Raw genomic sequence first — 18,501 nt, forward strand, 5'->3', positions numbered from 1 at the left:
GCCTATGGATTCCCTCATGCCGGAAATGGCGCCCATGATATCCTGCAAAGAGGGCTCCGTCGACGCATCCACCACTTGGTCAGACGCAGTGGGACCGGGCAGGGCAGCTCCGGGGGACCCCTTAGAGTGGGTATAACGATCCATAACATTAGATTGAACCGGACCCCCGCGCAGAGGCGTCTTCGTCTTGCGCGTCTCTCGGTCCCCTCTGCCCGCCATTTTGAAGATGCGTCACGAGTAAAGTCACCAGGGTCGACGGACCGGGCACCAGAAATGGAGGCCCCGGGACCAAAGGAAGACAGGAGGGGTACCACTAGGATAGAGGCAGCCAAGTAGGAGAATAGTCCAACCAAAGGCTCATCAGCCGACGCGTGTCCTGGCACCAGCTCTGGCACGACCCTCTCACCAATGTCCCAGTCTGAGGCAGAAACGAAACCGAAACTTAAGAAGGGGACCCACAAGACCAATCCCCCTGCCGTTGTTGTTCAACTCCAAGACGGCCACCGAACCTCACCCAGTCCCGGGCGCACTTCGAGGGCGGAGCCCAAAAGTTCAATTGAACATAATTCAGGCACCCGATGTCCAAATCAGTTTCCGAAAGGTCCAGGTAGATCAGCCCAACGTCCTCTACATGAATCCTCGCAAAAAATCAGGATTAAAGCAGGATATTAAGCCGGGAGCGGCGGGGGTCCGGGGAGCGCTGTGCTCACGCGGCCATCTCGGATGCCCGCCAAGCTCCTCCAGGAGGTATATTTTTATTATGTTTTTTAATCATAGCTTGTTCAAAGTTTATGATTATTTTACGAAGGTAGGGTTTGTAATTTTATATAGTTCAGGAGTTCAGTGTAGTCTACTGCTTTGTTAATTAGGGATTACAGCATATATGAAAGGGATATTAGTATTTTGAAGGTCCCATCCATCATTCAGGTTTGGCATAAAGTTGTTTGCAGCGGAGATGATTAGCATTTGTTTTCCATTATTTTTGTTGACATGCAAAAAAAAGGTCCCTCCTATTGTTAAATGGTCTGGTATGTCTATGTCCTGGTTTCTTCTACAAGCAGGTGACTTATCTCTGGCGGCTTTTTTTAGTGCGTGCAATTTGACCTTTTAAAGTCGGAATGGGTGGTAGCTGGCCTGTTATGTGTTCAGGGACTTTGGGTGGCATGTCTTTAAGTATTTTGGCTGTTGGTTCCTGAACACTAGTGATTGCCTCTATTATCTCTTGTAAAATTGATGTCACTTCTACTTCTGTAACATTTTTGGGGTGGTTGCACTCTTTTACATTAATTACAACCTTTACTTTTGTAGTTCCATAGCATGCATCAGAATATTATTTTGTACATTTCCAGCCTATAGTGCCTGTTGATGCACTTTCTTGGCTGTAGGTGTAGCCCAAATGACTTAATAATTGTTTTCCTTTTTTGTGAAGTGATAAATATGGCACCTTCTTTCATTATATCTGAAAGTAGTTTAATCATATAAATGTATGTTATAGCTGAAATGTGCATGTTAGTTATTAATATATTTAAAAACGAAGTTTCATTTTTATTTTATTTACTTATTTGTGTGCTTTGTTGAGATATTTTCCATGGATTTGCAGCTTTTTCTTTTAGCTCATTTAAACATTGTGCAGATGTTTGTTTTCTTTTGAAAAACAAAAAAAAGTTAGAGTAAGTTTAATTGGAATTTTTTGTTAGTTTCTCAAGGTTTTTTGAGATAGGTTTGTTTTTGTGTGCTGTTTAGGTGAGTTCTGATTAATTATGTATGTTTACTTTATTTTATAATATTGGTGCATTTCAAAGTTGAGATTTTGTAGCAGCCTGTAGGTTTGGAAGTTGTTTTCTTTTCTTTCAGGTAGTCTGTGTAAAACACTAAAAGTTTCAGTGTGTTACTTTTTACTTGTTAATTAACATATTTTTAGTTAAGTAATATTTAAGTTTTAATAAAAATAAAAATCGTATTTACTTGGAAATGAAGATTTAGAGATGTATGTTTTCTTCTATAATTGTTTGTAGCGAGAAATTGGCAGAGTTTCCGCCTTTTGCAGTGTTTGTCATTTTATATTGTTTGCTTTTTTATTGTTTGGTTTAGTACAATTTGAATATTTTATCAGTTAAATGTTTGTTTGGTAAAAGCTAATTTATGTTTTCTATTAGTAATATTTTATATAGAATTGAATTAATTTACATATGAGTTTATTTCGTTTGATATAATATGTTATATTGGTATTTGTATTTAAATGTTTATAGTTAATAATAATGTTATCAATGTATTTATTGTGTATTTTATAAGTGTACTCTTTCTGTGGGGTTAATCTATAATTTTTGGGTGATGTAATACATTTTAATTCAATTATACATTTTTTTTATAAGTGTAGGATTTTTAAAGTAATTGGTTTATGTAAAAATAGGGTTTCTGGTGTTTTCATTGAATTTCTTTGTTATTTTTACCATAATTTTGTAGTCAATATTGTGATATATTCAATATTTTTATTAAAAATATTTGTGTGCTTGATATCACTGATTTGTTATAGTTATGTATATGGCTTACTTATTTTGGTTCTCAATATGTAATTTCCAATATTTGTGGTTCTTGATAATTGATGAATCGATAATATGTCACTGATACAAAATAAGGACAGAGCTATTTAAGAAAGTCTTGAAAAATCCCATATTGACATATAGTCAATGGGTGAAATGCGCAAATTCGCGTTCCGCATAATCCGCGAATTTGCAGATTTTTTTTGCGTGTTTGCGGGCCGCTTGCAGAGCATCGACCGCGAAGTTACCCATGCGGTCGTACATGTGTGCGTCCATCCTGTCCGCGTTGTGGATTTCCGTTTCCGGGTGCTATTTGCAAGCTTGCGTTGTGTGCGGAGCATGATTACGTGCTCACGTGCGTTTTTGCGGGTTCGCGGGGGAAATAGCGCGCAAACTTACCCACGCGGTACTCAATGGGCGCGGCCATCTTGTTTTTTATTCATTGCTATGGTTCTGAGCATGCTTTTTCAATCCTCCCCTAATCTTTGCAATCCTTTGTTTCTTTGAACTTTTTCGGGATCTTTTTTACTCATTATCTATCCCTCTCTTTTTCTACATCTATATTTTGTGTTTTTTCTGCTTTTGGTTACTTTAAAGCTACTTTTTGTAACTCTTTTCTTTTCCTTACTTTTTCCCTATTCTTTCCTATTTTTTTTTTCAGCTGTCCGGGACCATGGCAAAGGGAGCCGGGAAGAGCAAGGGAAAGGGTCCCACACCCCGTACCCGGCTCCCATGCGGGCGCTTAAGGGGGGAAGCAGTTATAGCCCGGGAGATTTTCAGCTTCGTGGAGGTGGCCACACTGATTTTCTCCGTTCAGCGCCACCTCCCCAAAACCGTCGCAGCAGGCGGCAGGCTCTGTGCCAGGTACGGGCTCCGGGAGGGTCGCCAGCTATGGGGGAAGGTGTGCTGGGCCATGTATCGTGAGTCTGGGGTACGGCGCACCTACAGCCAGGTGACACACCAGTGGTCCGACGTCCTGGAACGGGAACACGTCCTTCTCGACCTGCTAAGCGTCGGGATCTCTAGGCTTGGTGAGTAGTAGTAGCTATTTAATCACTATTTAATCACTACTCTGTTTACTCCTGCTCTATGTTATCATATTGCAAATGTTTGTTTTTTCCGAAGAGCAAGAATGCCGCCGATTACATTGCAGGTAAATTATGTTTCAAAAGCTTCTGTGATTGCAGGTGCTAGTCTGGTCACTGGCGGTGCTACTATGCTTACTTGTTTTCAATTTTGTGTTCATTTGGCCTGGGTGATGATTATGTATCAGTGTACTTTACAGAACTGCGTAATGCTAGACATTAGAGACTCAAGTCCAGTCCTTCCTTTGTACTCCTGCCACTAAGAAGATATAGTGGTGGTGATCATGACAGACTGTGTCTGTCACTTCGCATGCTGCGGAGTGCTGCCTGCCAGTCCTAGTAGAACCTTTTTGTAGTTGGTTTAGTGAGTAACATAACTTTCCAAGTAGACGGTCCGCAAATCCAGCAATATCCTAGTAGACCACATCAGATAGGTCAATAAATTTAGTGCAATTGTTGTCTATTTCCCCAAAATGATTTGTTATTGTTTTTTTTTTAAATGTTTGATGTGGTTGACAACAATCATCCATGTTTGTGTCTTTCTTTCATGTTGTACATCAGGTTCCCCCAGGGGCAAGGGGACACAGGAGGAGGTAGCGGTGCCGGCGGAGCAGGGACAACAGCAGGAAGGCCAGAATCGATCCGGCGAGGGTTCCTCTGCTGGCCCCAGTAAGTTTTCCTGTTAATTTTAATAATTATACTTCCCTATCTTTTACAGCACCTGTATATTTTCCAAACGTTCCTCATTCTATTTTTTCCTAAATCGTCTTTGATCTTCTTGTAGACTGTTTCTAAATTCTTATCCTGCCTCTAGTATGACTCCCTGTGGTACTACTAGATTATTATTAGTCTGTCTGTGTAGCTAACTAAGCTTGCACAGTTGGCAAAAGGTGTTCAACAAAACTCCTATTCTATTCAGCAATAGCTCTATGCACTGAGTGCAGTCCTCTGGGTTGCCCTTAATGTCTATTGAAGTCTTCTAAATGTTTATGCTTTGACAATTCCCACCAAGAATAAGATACTAGTTTACTTTGTGATTGGATGGGAGGACAATCCATACTACTACTGTTGCAGGGACTATTCTGCACAAACAGAACTATAGACAAGAAAGAGGGCATTGGTTATAAATTATAATAGGCACAGTTAGACTTTCCACATACCTCAGTCATAACAGAAGTTGAACCCCCAATCTCCTTACTGACTAGCTAGTGTGTCAGAGTCAATATTTAGCTCCCGAATGCAGCGATGATGGATCCCCAATGATTATATAACCCAGGACATAAGACTACGGAGTCAGAGTCCCGACCTCTCTGAGCCACGGACTATTGCTTGCAAATTGCAAACCCTTTCGCTCACTCACTCATGACCAAAAACCACAGAGTCTATGTACGTTTTAAAGCTTTATTAAAAGTAAAAACATTTATTAAAATCAACTTCATCATATAAGATAAATGGTGAAGGATTCATAACTGAAAAGTGGCTGATTTCACACATTAATTGTGGGAGAGCCCTCACCTGGTTGGAACTTCAAGTCTTCTTTGTGGGGATGAATCGTTGCTGACTCCAAGAGATGATGATCTGATGTTGCTCTTGTTCTTAGAAGGGAAGCTTCTGTCTGTTTTGGGAAAAATGGTGCGTGTTAAAAAGCAAGCATTCATCGGTTTTGCCAAAAAGTGTAGCAAGACATGTTACGGCTAAGCATAAATAAAAAAAACCTTCCCTGCAGAAAGGGAAATTTGTAGTTTAGAGACTAGAGAGTCACAAAGTATTAAATTTGTTTCTGTAGTACTAGTAACATTTTTTCATTCCTAGACAAAATAGGGAGTGGTGTATATGGCATCTAAGAATATGAAATATTTTTTCTAGGAGGAACCTCGGCACAGCCATGCACGATTGCCGGGGCCAGCGCGGAGGTGGGAATTCCTGGGGCGGAGGCGGTGGAACTGCCATCCTGAACTGCTGTGGGAGATGCCACGGTAGTGGCGGGCAGTGGTAAGCTATTATATTCCTTACTTATTGAGATTGCACACTGCAGAGTGTGCTCTCTGCAAGGGTGTATATGTTGTACAGTACAAGTACACTTTACTGTTAAGAAGACCTAAAAATGTAGAAGTACGTTTTTGTCAACCAGGTAGAAGCCATTCACCCTTGACTTCGCATGAGCAATAGCATTAGCGGCGGAAGTTGACGAGTAACCAATGGCCGCCTCTAAATTTGACTTCAACTCAGCTGTGAACGTTTTATCGAGAAGCCAAGTCAGATCAGGGATGAACTTGATGGATGGGATGAACGAAAAGGGAAAGAAGGGTGTAAGGAAGGACGAGCGAGTTAAAAGTAATGACTGGCAAAGAATGATACGTGTTTTTGAATGCTGCCCGAGGTGGCTGGGAATATGATGCATGGCCGGTTTAAGGCTGAAGCAAGGATGGGTCGAAAGAGAAAGGGAAGAAGACTACCTAGGTGGGTGAAACAGAAACTGTATGTGTGCGCAATATATCCTTTGGTTCAAATTCAAATGCAAGTCAAGCACGGAAGCATGGCTGGCGGTTTCCAAAATAAAATAAAAAGGTAATTTTTCTGTGAGAAAAACTAAGGTTTGTCCAGTTGAGACATTAAGAAGAATGATTGACATTTACTTTGAATGGATCGATGCCTGGATCATGGTACTATCTTACTCATAGATAGCATAGGTGTATATACACAGAGTAGACGGTCACTGGATGAAGTAAGTGTTACTTTGAAGAGCATTTAGAACCGCACCCGCACGTCCGCTCCAGTGTAGCAAAGGGGAGGAAAAGAAGTTGTAATTTTTCAGAATACTACCATGACTAGTAACAGTAGTTTGCAAGCACAGCATATAGCCTGCCATTACGGAGGCCACTCACGACCTCTGTTAATAATTTTATTACAACTCTGTCAATTATGTGTGGCCTATCAGTGTTCACTCAATAAAAAACAAAGCATCCCATATGTAAGCAAATATCCTGTGAAGGGATAGATAATCATATAATCATAATATTTATCTTCTTCATTTTCCTTTTCTAGTAGTCATTGGCACTGCAGTATGAAAGTTAAATTAATTAAGCAGTAGCCCTTGTAACAGAGTATGGCCAGTGCCACCCGTAATAGAAAAGTAAGAGCTTCACCACATGCATGTACTAGAGTGGTACAGTAACGCAAGTCTGTGTCATCATGGCTTGCGTTTTTCTCGGGTGCAAGTTGACTGCGCTGGCATTATGCCGGCTTCCAGAAGTTTACGTACCAATTTTGCTAAACAAGAGAGAAGAAGAAGAAGACTGGTGTACTGTCTAAGTCTAATGTAGTGAGTCCATATAGTGCTAGTAGAATTGATTCCTGAAACTCCCACTAATGTTGGAGCAGAGGCCGACTAAGTGGGAGGTTAGATAGATACAGGCCACAAATGTTATGTACTGTGCTTGCAAGTTGCTAGTGCTACTGTGACACAACTTTCTGCTGAATTATTTTGTGTTAATCTTAAAGAGCATTGGTTACAGTATGGTTTTCTTTCTTCATATAGATGCTCCTTCCAAACCAACACGGAAGGAGCTGGCTAGACGGGCCTGGCAAAGGAAGCTGGAGGCGATTGTTGCCTAATATTGGCATCTGGTGGCCCAGGAGGAGGAGGACACGCAGTCTCAGTCCACAACATCCACCATGCCAGCTGCATTCTCCTCCGCGCACCCTGGGTCAGCCAGTCAGCGCAAGCCTCCAGCAGTACGGAGCCATGGTACCGCAGCCACCCGCCACTGCCAAGCAGCCAAAAAATCAGCAGCCCCACACAGCAGGTGCAAGGCACGCATCCACTGCCGAACCCTCAGCAGGAGCAGGAGATGGAGAGAGTCAAACCCCTACTCAAGAACTTCCGCAGGGACCAACGGGACCACTTGGCCAAAGGACACCGCCAGCGGCAGTAAAGGAGGAGAGACTGTCCCTTGCCCCTTTTTAAAATACTTTTTGGGGGGTGGGAATTGGGAGTTGGGTTTTTTGGACTTTGGGGACTTTTTTATTTCACGGACATTCTTTGGGGTTAGGAAGGGGGGGTGAGTTGGGTCTTGCGGGCTAGTTTATTTTTGTTAGGGATAAAAATAATTATTTACTTTCAACTTAAACATAGCATACGTGTTTTTACTGTTTTGCGGGGGAGGCAGGGGGGGTAACTGTACGTTTTTTATCCTGAAACTTAACTGGCTGCTTGATTCAAATTGTCTAAGTAATCCCCCAAATGTTTACAAAAGTAAGTGCCACTCACAGAGTTAGTGAATTCAATTGTCCTACTACTTTACTAGTACTACCGTCAGTCTCTCCTCTCTACTCCTACTCCATTATTCTTCCTCCACCCAAACACTTAACTTACCTGTGATTCGTGGTTGAGAATAGGGCTAGGCACAGGGCTGGCTGCATGTCAAATGGCGATTAAGGTTGGCAATCCTGGGCGGATGAAATGTCATCGTTGTGGTGGTGGTACACAGTGGCAGTAGCAGCATATATAAAAAAGAAAATGAAACCTTGAGCATTAGAACAGTACGATAGATAGCACAGTACACAAGAACAGTCCCATAATTTAGCCTAACAAATGGTAAAGTAGTCAAGTATCACTACTAGTTGCGTGGAGTTTGGCTTTGGCTACCACAAGAAATAGTACTGAAGGTGAAGGACACAGCAGCGTAATCATTCACCACGTGTAGGAGGAGGATGTTCTTGATGATCAATCCAGTTGATGGCGCCCATGAAAATCAGATTTGATTTGCAAATAGTCATGGGTCTATGTCAAGCTGAGATTCCTTCACCAGCCTTGAAATTGATTTTCTGTTGCTTTGACCTTATCCTCCCCAGCAAGTGTGTGGAATTATTGTTGTCATTTAGGCACACCTCAATGAAAACCACACAGCCCGGGGGAAGAGGGTTAGGGTTTGAAAATTGGATGGGAATGGGGTATTTTGGGAAAGTTTTGTGGAGAGAGGAAAAAAACACAGCATAGACAAACAACAAATGAAGATAAACAAATCTTTGGATATGAAGATATCCATAAATCTTTTAAGGGACATAAAGGAAGTGCATGCGCTACTGCATGCATGAAGTTGATTGCTAAATGGATGGTTAGGTTACCTAAACTAAGTAGTACTTTCTACAACTTACTAACTATGAAGAAACAATGTGACAGTGCAGGGCTGCAGTAATTACGCAATTTCACTTGCCCATCTGCCCTCAGAGAGAAGAACCACTTAGTACATTAAATTAGTTTAGAAAATAGCAAAGAAAAACGTATACAATGGCTGGAGGGATGAATTGAAGTCACACTCATAGAAGTTCACAGCAATAGCATTACTTAAAATATAAGTAGAAATGAAGATGGATACTGTAACTATGTTGTAGTTGTCCTGTTGAATTTGGAAAGTTGCATGCATCCAGCCATTCCTCTTATTCGCGGTACTCCTCCATTCCATGTGACGCTCCGTCGATCAATGTTGGTGACCAGAAGACACCTTGTCCACTGCCTGCCTGGCGGATGCGGAATTGCGGATTGCTAATGGTAAGCCTGAGTTCATCATTTTTCCCGTTGCACAGGGTAAAAGCCGGCCTGTAATTGTTGATGGAAAAACAGGAAGTGATAACCAAGGAGAAAAAAATATAAGGTACACTGTGTAGTACAAAAATAACACTTTCAGTTTCAGAGTCGACAGAATTACAATCAAGCATAATTTCGAAAGTGCGTACTCTGAGTCTCCTTTTCAAGGATAGTAATTAGTAAGTATGGGCACATTTTGCGGTTCTTTCCCCTCAAGGTAGGTGCAAACTGCTATTTCAGAAAAAATATTTGACCTTACCAGCAGTGCTTGCAGACCACTAAACCCACACCCAAAAATCGAGAACACTCCACAGTACCCTCCCAAAAACATGCAATACTGCTACCTGGCATGAGCCCAAAACGCACCCAGAAACTAGGCTCAAAACCCCCCTTTTCCACCATGGATTTTCTTCAAACCACTTGCAATCAAAATTAGACCTTCCCAGCAGTGCTCCCAGACCCCTCAACCCACCCTCAAAAATGTAGAATACCCCTAAGCAGTCCCCCAAAAACATGCAATACTGCTAAAAAAAAAACTTTCCACTATGGATTTTCTTCAAACGACTTGCAATCAAAATTAGACGTTCCCATCAGTGCTCCCTAACACCTCAACCCACCACCAAAAATGTAGAACACCCCCAAGCAGCCCCCCAAAAACATGCAATACGGCTAGGTCTAAGTTTAAACCATGCCAAAACGCTCTGTGCAACTAGGCCCAAACCCCCCTTTTCCATCATGGTTTTTCTTCAAACCACTTGCAATCAAAATTAGACCTTCGCAGCAGTGCTCCCAGACCCCTCAACCCACCCCCAAAAATGTAGAACACCCCCAAGCAGCCGCCCATAAACATGCAATACTGCTAGGCCTAAGTTTAAATCGTGCCAAAACGCCCTCTGCAACTAGGCCCAAACCCCCCTTTTCCACCATGGATTTTCTTCAAACCACTTGCAATCAACATTAGACCTTCCTAGCAGTGCTCCCAGACCCTTCAACCCACCCCCAAAAATGTAGAACACTCCCAAGAAGCCCCCCAAAAACATGCAATACTACTAGGCCTAAGTTTAAATCGTGCCAAATCGCTCTCTGCAACTAGGCCCAAATCCCCCTTTTCCACCATGGATTTTCTTCAAACTACTTGCAATCAAAACTAGATCTTCCCAGCAGTGCTCCCAGACCCCTCAACCCACCCCCAGAAATCTAGAACACCCCCAAACAGCCCCCAAAAACATGCAATACTGCTAAAAGAAAAAAACGTTTCTACCATGGATTTTCTTCACACCACTTGCCATCAAAACTAGACCTTCCCAGCAGTGCTCCCAGACCCCTCAACCCACCCCCAAAAATGTAGAACACCCCCAAGCAGCCCTCCAAAAACATGCAATACTGCTAGGCCTAGGTTTAAATCGTGCCAAAACGCTCTCTGCAACTAGGCCCAAACCCCTCTTTTCCAACATGGATTTTCTTCAAACCACTGCAATCAAAATTAGACCTTCCCAGCAGTGCTCCCAGACCCGTCAACCCACCCCCAGAAATGTAAAACACCCCCAAGCAGCCCCCAAAAACATGCAATACTGCTAGTCCAAAGTTTAAATCGTGCCAAAACGCTCTCGGCAACTAGGCCCAAACCCCCTTTTCCACCATGTATTTTCTCCAAACCACTTGCAATCAAAATTAGATCTTCCCAGCAGTGCTCCCAGACCCGTCAACCCACCCCCAGAAATGTAAAACACCCCCAAGCAGCCCCCAAAAACATGCAATACTGCTAGTCCAAAGTTTAAATCGTGCCAAAACGCTCTCTGGAACTATGCCCAAACCCCCCTTTTCCACCATGGATTTTCTTCAAACCACTTGCAATCATAATTAGACCTTCCCAGCAGTGCTCCCAGACCCTTCAACCCACCCCCAAAAATATAGAACACCCCCTAACAGCCGCCAAAAAACATGCAATACTACTAGGCCTAAGTTTAAATCGTGCCAAAACGCTCTCGGCAACTAGGCCCAAACCCCCCTTTTCCACCATGGATTTTCTTCAAACCACTTACAATCAACATTAGACCTTCTCAGCAGTGTTCACAGACCCCTCAACCCACCCCCAAAAATGTAGAACACCCGCAAGCAGCCCCCCAAAAACCTGCAATACTGCTAGGCCTAAGTTTAAATCATGCCAAAACGCTTTCTGCAACTAGGCCCAAACCCCCCTTTTCCATCATGGATTTTCTTCAAACCACTTGCAATCAAAATTAGACCTTCCCAGCAGTGCTCCCAGACCCCTCAACCCACCCCCAAAAATCTAGAACACCCCAAACAGCCCCCAAAAAACATGCAATACTGCAAAAAAAAAGAACTTTTCCACAATGATTTTCTTCAAATCACTTGCAAACAAAATTAGACCTTCCCAGCAGTGCTCCCAGACCCCTCAACCCACCCCCAAAAATGTAGAACACCCCGAAGCAGCCCCCCAAACACATGCAATACTGCTAGGCCTAAGTTTAAATTGTGCCAAAACGCTCTCTGCAACTAGGCCTAAACCCCCCTTTTCCACCATGGATTTTCTTCAAACCACTTGCAATCAAAATTAGGCCTTCCCAGCAGTGCTCCCAGACCCCTCAACCCACTCCCAAAAATGTAGAACACCCCCATGCAGCCCCCCAAAAACATGCAATACTGCTAGGCCTAAGTTTAAATCGATCCAAAACGCTCTCTGCAACGAGGCCCAAACCCCCCTTTTCCACCATGGATTTTCTTCAAACCACTTGCAATCAAAATTAGACCTTCCCAGCAGTGCTACCAGATCCCTCAACCCACCCCCAAAAATTTAGAACAGCCCCAAGCAGCCCCCCAAAAACATGCAATACTGCTAGGTCTAAGTTTAAATCGTGCCAAAACGCTCTCTGCAACTAGGCCCAAACCCCCCTTCCTTTTCTACCATGGATTTTCTTCAAACCACTTGCAATCAAAATTAGACCTTCCCAGCAGTGCTCCCAGACCCTTCAACCCACCCCCAAAAATGTAGAATACCCCTAAGCAGTCCCCCAAAAACATGCAATACTGCTAAAAAAAAGAACTTTCCACTATGGATTTTCTTCAAACGACTTGCAATCAAAATTAGACCTTCCAATCAGTGCTCCCTGACACCTCAACCCACCACCAAAAATGTAGAACACCCCCAAGCAGCCCCCCAAAAACATGCAATACGGCTAGGTCTAAGTTTAAACCATGCCAAAACACTCTCTGCAACTAGGCCCAAACCCCCCCTTTTCCATCATGGTTTTTCTTCAAACCACTTGCAATCAAAATTAGACCTTCCCAGCAGTGCTCCCAGACCCCTCAACCCACCCCCAAAAATGTAGAACACCCCCAAGCAGCCCCCCAAAAACATGCAATACTGCTAGGCCTAGGTTTAAATCGTGCCAAAACGCTCTCTGCAACTAGGCCCAAAACCCCCCTTTTCCACAACGGATTTTCTTCAAACCACTTGCAATCAAATTTAGACCTTCCCAGCAATGCTCTCAGACCCCTCAACCCACCCTTAAAAATGTAGAACACCCCCAAGCAGCCCCGCAAAAACATGCAATAGTACTAGGCCTTAGTTTAAATCGTGCCAAAATGCTCTGGTCAACTAGGCCCAAACCGCCCTTTTCCACCATGGATTTTCTCCAAACCACATGCAATCAAAATTAGACCTTTCCAGCAGTGCTTCCAGACCCCTCAACCAACCCCCAAAAATGTAGAACACCCCCAAGCAGCCCCTTAAAAACATGCAAAACTGCTAGGCCTAAGTTTAAATTGTGCCAAAACGCTCTCTGCAACTAGGCCCAAACCCCCGTTTTCCACCATGGATTTTATTCAAACCAATTTCAATCAAAATTAAACCTTGCCAGCAGTGCTCCCAGACCCCTCAACCCACCCCCAGAAATGAAGAACACCCCCAAGCAACCCCCAAAACGTGCAATACTGCTAGGCCTAAGTTTAAATCGTGCCAAAACGCTCTCTGCAACTAGGCCCAAACCCCCCTTTACCACCATGGATTTTATTCAAACCACTTGCAATCAAAATCAGATCTTCCCAGCAGTGCTCCCAGACCCCTCAACCCACCCCCAGAAATGAAGAACACCCCCAAGCAACCCCCAAAACGTGCAATACTGCTAGGCCTAAGTTTAAATCGTGCCAAAACACTCTCTACAACTATGCCCAAACCCCCCTTTTCCACCATGGATTTTCTTCAAACCACTTGCAATCATAATTAGACCTTCCCAGCAGTTATCCCAGACCCCTCAACACACCCCAAAAAATGTAGAACACCCCCAAGCAGCTGCCCAAATACATGCAATACTGCTAGGCCTAAGTTTAAATCGTGCCAAAACGCTGTCTGCAACTAGGCCCAAACCCCCTTTTCCACCATGGATTTTCTTCAAACCACTTGCCATCAACATTAGACCTTCCTAGCAGTGCTCCCAGACCCTTCAACCCACCCCCAAAAATGTAGAACACCCCCAAGAAGCCCCCCAAAAACATGCAATACTACTAGGCCTAAGTTTAAATCGTGCCAAATCGCTCTCTGCAACTAGGCCCAAATCCCCCTTTTCCACCATGGATTTTCTTCAAACTACTTGCAATCAAAATTAGATCTTCCCAGCAGTGCTCCCAGACCCCTCAACCCACCCCCAGAAATCTAGAACACCCCCAAACAGCCCCCAAAAACATGCAATACTGCTAAAAGAAAAAAACGTTACCACCATGGATTTTCTTCAAACCACTTGCCATCAAAACTAGACCTTCCCAGCAGTGCTCCCAGACCCCTCAACCCACCCCCAGAAATGAAGAACACCCCCAAGCAACCCCCAAAACGTGCAATACTGCTAGGCCTAAGTTTAAATCGTGCCAAAACACTCTCACAACTATGCCCAAACCCCCCTTTTCCACCATGGATTTTCTTCAAACCACTTGCAATCATAATTAGACCTTCCCAGCAGTTATCCCAGACCCCTAAACCCACCCCCAAAAATGTAGAACACCCCCAAGCAGCTGCCCAAATACATGCAATACTGCTAGGCCTAAGTTTAAATCGTGCCAAAACGCTCTCTGCAACTAGGCCCAAACCCCTCTTTTCCATCATGGATTTTCTTCAAACCACTGCAATCAAAATTAGACCTTCCCAGCAGTGCTCCCAGACCCCTCAACCTATCCCCCAAAAATATAGAACACCCCCAAGCAGCCCCACAAAAACATGCAATACTACTAGGCCTAAGTTTAAATCGTGCCAAAACGCTCTCTGGAACTATGCCCAAACCCCCCTTTTCCACCATGGATTTTCTTCAAACCACTTGCAATCATAATTAGACCTTCCCAGCAGTGCTCCCAGACCCTTCAACCCACCCCTAAAAATGTAGAACACCCCCAAGCAGCCGCCAAAAAACATGCAATACTGCTAGGCCTAAGTTTAAATCGTGCCAAAACGCTCCCTGCAACTAGACCCAAACCCCCCTTTTCCACCATGGATTTTCTTCAAACCACTTGCAATCAACATTAGACCTTCCCAGCAGTGCTCCCAGACCCCTCAACCCACTTCCAAAAATGTAGAACACCCCCAAGCAGCCCCCCAAAAACATGCAATACTACTAGGCCTAAGTTTAAATGGTGCCAAAACGCTCTCTGCAACAAGGCCCAAACCACCCGTTTTCCACCATGGATTTTCTTCAAACCACTTGCAATCAAAATTAGACCTTCTCAGCAGTGTTCCTAGACCCCTCAACCCACCCCCAAAAATGTAGAACACCCGCAAGCAGCCCCCCAAAAACCTGCAATACTGCTAGGCCTAAGTTTAAATCGTGCCAAAACGCTTTCTGCAACTAGGCCCAAACCCCCCTTTTCCACCATGGATCTTCTTCAAACCACTTGCAATCAAAATTAGATCTTCCCAGCAGTGCTCCCAGACCCCTCAACCCACCCCCAAAAATGTAGAACACCCACAAGCAGCCCCCCAAAAACGTGCACTACTGCTAGGCCTAAGTTTAAATCATGCCAAAACGCTTTCTGCAACTAGGCCCAAACCCCCCTTTTCCATCATGGATTTTCCTCAAACCACTTGCAATCAAAATTAGACCCTCCCAGCAGTGCTCTCAGACCCCTCAACCCACCCCCAAAAATGTAGAACACCCCAAAGCAGCCCCCCAAAAACATGCAATACTACTAGGCCTAAGTTTAAATCGTGCCAAAACTCTCTCTGCAACTAGGCCCAAACGCCCCTTTTCCACCATGGATTTTCTTCCAACCACTTGCAATCAAAATTAGACCTTCCCAGCAGTGCTCCCAGACCCCTCAACCCACCCCCAAAAATCTAGAACACCCCAAACAGCCCCCAAAAAACATGCAATACTGCAAAAACAAAAAAAGTACTTTTCCACAATGATTTTCTTCAAATCACTTGCAAACAAAATTAGACCTTCCCATCAGTGTTCCCAGACCCCTCAACCCACCCCCAAAAATGTAGAACACCCCCATGCAGCCCCCCAAAAACATGCAATACTGCTAGGCCTAAGTTTAAATCGATCCAAAACGCTCTCTGCAACAAGGCCCAAACCCCCCTTTTCCACCATGGATTTTCTTCAAACCACTTGCAATCAAAATTAGACCTTCTCAGCAGTGCTACCAGACCCCTCAACCCACCCCCAAAAATTTAGAACAGCCCCAAGCAGCCCCCCAAAAACATGCAATACTGCTAGGTCTAAGTTTAAATCGTGCCAAAACGCTTTCTGCAACTAGGCCCAAACCCCCCTTTTCCACCATGGATCTTCTTCAAACCACTTGCAATCAAAATTAGATCTTCCCAGCAGTGCTCCCAGACCCCACAACCCACCCCCAGAAATCTAGAACACCCCCAAACAGCCCCCAAAAACATGCAATACTGCTAAAAGAAAAAAACGTTTCCACCATGGATTTTCTTCAAACCACTAGCCATCAAAACTAGACCTTCCCAGCAGTGCTCCCAGACCCCTCAACCCACCCCCAAAAATTAAGAACACCCCCAAGCAGCCCTCCAAAAACTTGCAATACTGGTAGGCCTAAGTTTAAACCGTGCCAAAACGCTCTCTGCAACTAGGCCCAAACCCCTCTTTTCCATCATGGATTTTCTTCAAACCACTGCAATCAAAATTAGACCTTTCCAGCAGTGCTTCCAGACCCCTCAACCCACCCCCAGAAATGAAGAACACCCCCAAGCAACCCCCAAAACGTGCAATACTGCTAGGCCTAAGTTTAAATCGTGCCAAAACACTCTCTACAACTATGCCCAAACCCCCCTTTTCCACCATGGATTTTCTTCAAACCACTTGCAATCATAATTAGACCTTCCCAGCAGTTATCCCAGACCCTTCAACCCACCCCCAAAAATGTAGAACACCCCCAAGCAGCTGCCCAAATACATGCAATACTGCTAGGCCTAAGTTTAAATCGTGCCAAAACGCTGTCTGCAACTAGGCCCAAACCCCCCTTTTCCACCATGGATTTTCTTCAAACCACTTGCCATCAACATTAGACCTTCCTAGCAGTGCTCCCAGACCCTTCAACCCACCCCCAAAAATGTAGAACACCCCCAAGAAGCCCCCCAAAAACATGCAATACTACTAGGCCTAAGTTTCAATCGTGCCAAATCGCTCTCTGCAACTAGGCCCAAATCCCCCTTTTCCACCATGGATTTTCTTCAAACTACTTGCAATCAAAATTAGATCTTCCCAGCAGTGCTCCCAGACCCCTCAACCCACCCCCAAAAATGAAGAACACCCCCGAGCAGCCCTCCAAAAACTTGTAATACTGCTAGGCCTAAGTTTAAATCGTGCCAAAACGCTCTCTGCAACTAGGCCCAAACCCCTCTTTTCCATCATGGATTTTCTTCAAACCACTGCAATCAAAATTAGACCTTCCCAGCAGTGCTCCCAGACCCCTCAACCCATCCCCCAAAAATATAGAACACCCCCAAGCAGCCCCACAAAAACATGCAATACTACTAGGCCTAGGTTTAAATCGTGCCAAAACGCTCTCAGCAACTAGGCCCAAACCCCCCTTTTCCACCATGGATTTTCTCCAAACCACTTGCAATCAAAATTAGATCTTCCCAGCAGTGCTCCCAGACCCGTCAACCCACCCCCAGAAATGTAAAACACCCCCAAGCAGCCCCCAAAAACATGCAATACTGCTAGTCCAAAGTTTAAATCGTGCCAAAACGCTCTCTGGAACTATGCCCAAACCCCCCTTTTCCACCATGGATTTTCTTCAAACCTCTTGCAATCATAATTAGACCTTCCCAGCAGTGCTCCCAGACCCTTCAACCCACCCCCAAAAATGTAGAACACCCCCAAGCAGCCGCCAAAAAACATGCAATACTGCTAGGCCTAAGTTTAAATCGTGCCAAAACGCTCCCTGCAACTAGACCCAAACCCCCCTTTTCCACCATGGATTTTCTTCAAACCACTTGCAATCAACATTAGACCTTCCCAGCAGTGCTCCCAGACCCCTCAACCCACTTCCAAAAATGTAGAACACCCCCAAGCAGCCCCCCAAAAACATGCAATACTACTAGGCCTAAGTTTAAATGGTGCCAAACGCTATCTGCAACAAGGCCCAAACCACCCGTTTTCCACCATGGATTTTCTTCAAACCACTTGCAATCAAAATTAGACCTTCTCAGCAGTGTTCCTAGACCCCTCAACCCACCCCCAAAAATGTAGAACACCCGCAAGCAGCCCCCCAAAAACGTGCAATACTGCTAGGCCTAAGTTTAAATCATGCCAAAACGCTTTCTGCAACTAGGCCCAAACCCCCCTTTTCCATCATGGATTTTCCTCAAACCACTTGCAATCAAAATTAGACCCTCCCAGCAGTGCTCTCAGACCCCTCAACCCACCCCCAAAAATGTAGAACACCCCAATGCAGCCCCCCAAAAACATGCAATACTACTAGGCCTAAGTTTAAATCGTGCCAAAACTCTCTCTGCAAATAGGCCCAAACCCCCCTTTTCCACCATGGATTTTCTTCCAACCACTTGCAATCAAAATTAGACCTTCCCAGCAGTGCTCCCAGACCCCTCAACCCACCCCCAAACATCTAGAACACCCCAAACAGCCCCCAAAAAACATGCAATACTGCAAAAACAAATAAAGTACTTTTCCACAATGATTTTCTTCAAATCACTTGCAAACAAAATTAGACCTTCCCATCAGTGTTCCCAGACCCCTCAACCCACCCCCAAAAATGTAGAACACCCCCATGCAGCCCCCCAAAAACATGCAATACT

Source organism: Lissotriton helveticus, chromosome 5_1, assembly GCF_964261635.1.
Source record: "Lissotriton helveticus chromosome 5_1, aLisHel1.1, whole genome shotgun sequence".
NCBI lineage: Eukaryota > Metazoa > Chordata > Amphibia > Caudata > Salamandridae > Lissotriton > Lissotriton helveticus.